This window comes from Chiloscyllium plagiosum, chromosome 15 (assembly GCF_004010195.1).
Source record: "Chiloscyllium plagiosum isolate BGI_BamShark_2017 chromosome 15, ASM401019v2, whole genome shotgun sequence".
NCBI lineage: Eukaryota > Metazoa > Chordata > Chondrichthyes > Orectolobiformes > Hemiscylliidae > Chiloscyllium > Chiloscyllium plagiosum.
In genome coordinates, this window is record NC_057724.1 from 27,666,113 (window position 1) to 27,669,806 (window position 3,694).

Below are 3,694 nucleotides of genomic sequence, written 5' to 3' on the forward strand. Positions count from 1 at the left end.
ACAGCTAACCCAAGAATGCAACTTTAAAAAAAAGTTTTTTTTTGTGATTTACACATGAAAGAAGTGAAACAATCACTGTATTCTAACAGATGAAAGGCTTAACAGACAATCAATTTTTCAATGTATAATTTCAGTTACATCACACTGCAAATTTTTGCTATAAATTCTGTGTTACGATTGAGCCCTCCACAATCACTTGATGAAGGAGCGTCGCTCCGAAAGCTAGTGTGCTTCCAATTAAACTAGTTGGACTATAACCTGGTGTTGTGTGATTTTTAACTTTGAACATCCTTGTAAATCTTTTCTGAATGCTTTCAAGTTTCACAACATCTTTCCAATAGGAAGGGGACCAGAATTGCACGCAATATTCCATAAGTGGCCTAACCAATGTCCTGTGCAGCTGCAACATGATCTCCCAACTCCTGTACTCAATACTCTGACCAATAAGGGAAAGTATACCAAACGACTTCTTCATTATCCTATCTAGCTGCGACTCCACTTTCAAGGAACTATGAACCTGCACCCCAAGGTCTCTTTGTTCAGTAACACTTCCTAGGACCTTGCCATTAAGTATATAAGTCCTGTTAAGATTTGCTTTCCCAAAATGCAGCATCTCGCATTTATCTGAATTAAACTCCATTTGCCACTTCTCAGCCCACTGGCCCATCAGATCAAGATCCCATTGTAACCTGAGGTAACCTTCTTCGCTGTCCACTATACCTCCAATTTTGGTGTCATCGGCAAACTTGCTAACTGTACCTCTTATGCTCACATCCAAATCATTTATATAAATGACGAAAAGTAGTGGACCCAGCACTGATCCTTGTGGCACTCCACTGGTCAAAGGCCTCCAGTATGAAAAACAACCTTCCACCACCCCTCTCTGTCTTCTACCTTTGAACCAGTTCTGTATCCAAATGGCTAGTTCTCCCTGTATTCCATGAGATCTAACCTTGCTAATCAGTCTCCTATGGAGCACCTTGTCGAACACTCTGCCCTCATCAATCCTCTTTGTTGCTTCTTCAAAAAACTCAATCAAATTTGTGAGACATGATTTCCCACACACAAAGCCATGTTGACTATCTTTAATCAGTCCTTGCCCTAACATGTCATAATATCTCCTCATAACTGAATCAAATTGTGTTCAAACATGCATCTGTAAAGTGTTCAAACATTTCACTACATTAAAGATGCAAAATGAATGGAAATTGCAATTGAATAACAATCACAAGAAACTGACAACTGTGATGACTTATTAAAATACTCCTGATTATTTAGCTGGGAAATCTACTTGGACAAATAAAAGTGATGCGCCTTGATCGATGCAATGAAGATATGATTGTGAAAACTTCAAAATGCAAACTCACATGGAAATTCTATTTCAATTATTATAATCCGTAATATTATGTGGAAACAAACATGTTTTGAAAGTCAGAAGACAACATTATTTTACTATGTCCTTCCCTTGAAATGTGACAGCAGGGTCAGACTCTAATGTTTTATTCATAAAGCTTTATTACAAAGTTCCTACGGAGGTATGACTAAAAATCTATAAAGACATTTCCTGTATTTTTTCTCTTTCATGAAGATCTACCATTTGATGATGTCACTTGTTAAAAGAACTTGCACAGGCTTAGGATATCCTAAAATACTTCACTTTGTAATTTATAATTTACAAAATGTGACAGGTAATTTTCACATAATAAAATTCCACAAGCTCCAATGAGATATGTGACCAGATCACTTATTATTAGCAGTATTGGTTGAATAGCAACCGTCAAAGAGAGTCACCAAAGCTCTCATGGTCTTCTTTATACAACGTTTATTGCTCTTAAGAGGGCAGTCAGGATCTCTCAGTATTTCACACAAAAGACAGCATCTCAATCATGCAGCACTCCACTAAAATATCAGTTGGAGAACATATTTAACATCTAGAGCATGCCTTAAATTTGCTGTCTCAAAGGTGGCAATGCTACTGTTGAGCCAAGTTGGATGTGATGGATGATGTCAAGGAATTTGATGTCGCACTTGGGTCTAAATGGGGGTGGGGGGGTGGGGGGGAGTGGAGAGGGCAGGTACAAGCTATTGATCTTGGACTAAGCCTCACTCTCTGCAACTGGATCCTCAGTTTCCTGACCCGCAGACCACAATCAGTGAAGATTGGGGACAATATTTTATTCTCACTAACACGCAACACTGGAGCCCTCCAGGGGTATGTATTCAGCCCCCTATTGTACTCTCTCTATACCCATGATTGCTTTGCCAAATAGCAGACTAATGCTATTTACAAGTTCGCTGATGACACCACCGTAGTCGGTTGAATCTCAGATGGCGATGAAACAGATTACAGATGGGAGGGGGGAGACCTGGAAAAATGGTGCACTGAGAGCAATCTAGCTCTCAATGCCGGCAAAACCAAGGAACTCATTATTGACTTTCGGCGGGATGTTACTCACTTCTCCCTACACATTAACAGCTTAGAGGTGGATCGAGTCGAGATTGTCAAGCTCCTGCGAGTGGTCATTAACACATCTGCCCAATGAGGTTATGCCATGTACCCATTCTCTTTCCATGATATGATTACGACCCGGTGCTAAGGGGTCTGGCCAAATCTGGGGAATGTGTAAATATAATGTCTGTCCCTTTTTTTTCTGTCTGAGTACCGCTTGTATGTGTTTCGAGTCATAACGACTCTTCCACTGTTCAATATGCAGTACAGGTCTGGGCGAGATCTTGGTTGCTTTTGACCTGTGGTAACCTCTGCCTCTTTGCAAAATTTATGTTTGGCCTAGTTGCTTAGGCCACTGGCCACTTGACCACAATGCCTCCTCTTGGTCCCATGAGCCTCAGAGCATAGGATCACACAACCCAAGTCAAATTCCCTTTGCAGGCAAACATCAGAGACACAGATGTCAGCCCAAAATCTCTAACCCTTTCGCTATATACACACTCTTAATTCGGTCAAAAATCAAACGACACCAGGTTATAGTCCAACAGGATCATTTGAAATTGCAAGCTTTCAGAATTCCTCTCCTTCCTCAGGCATGGTATGATTGAGAGGTTTAAAACTTCAAAATGCAAACTTACATGGAAATTCTATTTCAATTATTATAATCCGTAATATTATACCATGCCTGAAGAAGGAATGTGGCTTTGAAAGCTTGCCAGTTCAAATAAATCTGTTGGACTATAACCTGGTGTTGTTTGTTTTTGACCTTGTCCACTCTAGTCCAACTCCAGCATCTCCACATCATCTTTAATTAGATACTTTAAAAAATGCCTAACTTCATACACAGAAAGCTTAAGCATTGCAAAAGTCAAATGCAGTACAAATCTCAAACATTGTAAAATCAAAAATACCAATAGGCTTGTACCAATAGACAATAGACAATAGGTGCCCTTCGAGCCCTTCGAGCCTGCACCGCCATTCAATATAATCATGGCTGATCATTCCTAATCAGTATCCTGTTCCTGCCTTATCTCCATAACCCTTGATTCCACTATCTTTGAGAGCTCGATCCAACTCTTTCTTAAATGAATCCAGAGAGTGGGCCTCCACTGCCCCCTGTGGCAGAGCATTCCACACAGCCACCACTCTCTGAGTGAAGAAGTTTCTCCTGAGCTCTGTCCTAAATGGTCTACCCCGTATTTGTACGCTGTATTCTCTGGTTCGGCACTCATCCATCAGTGGAAA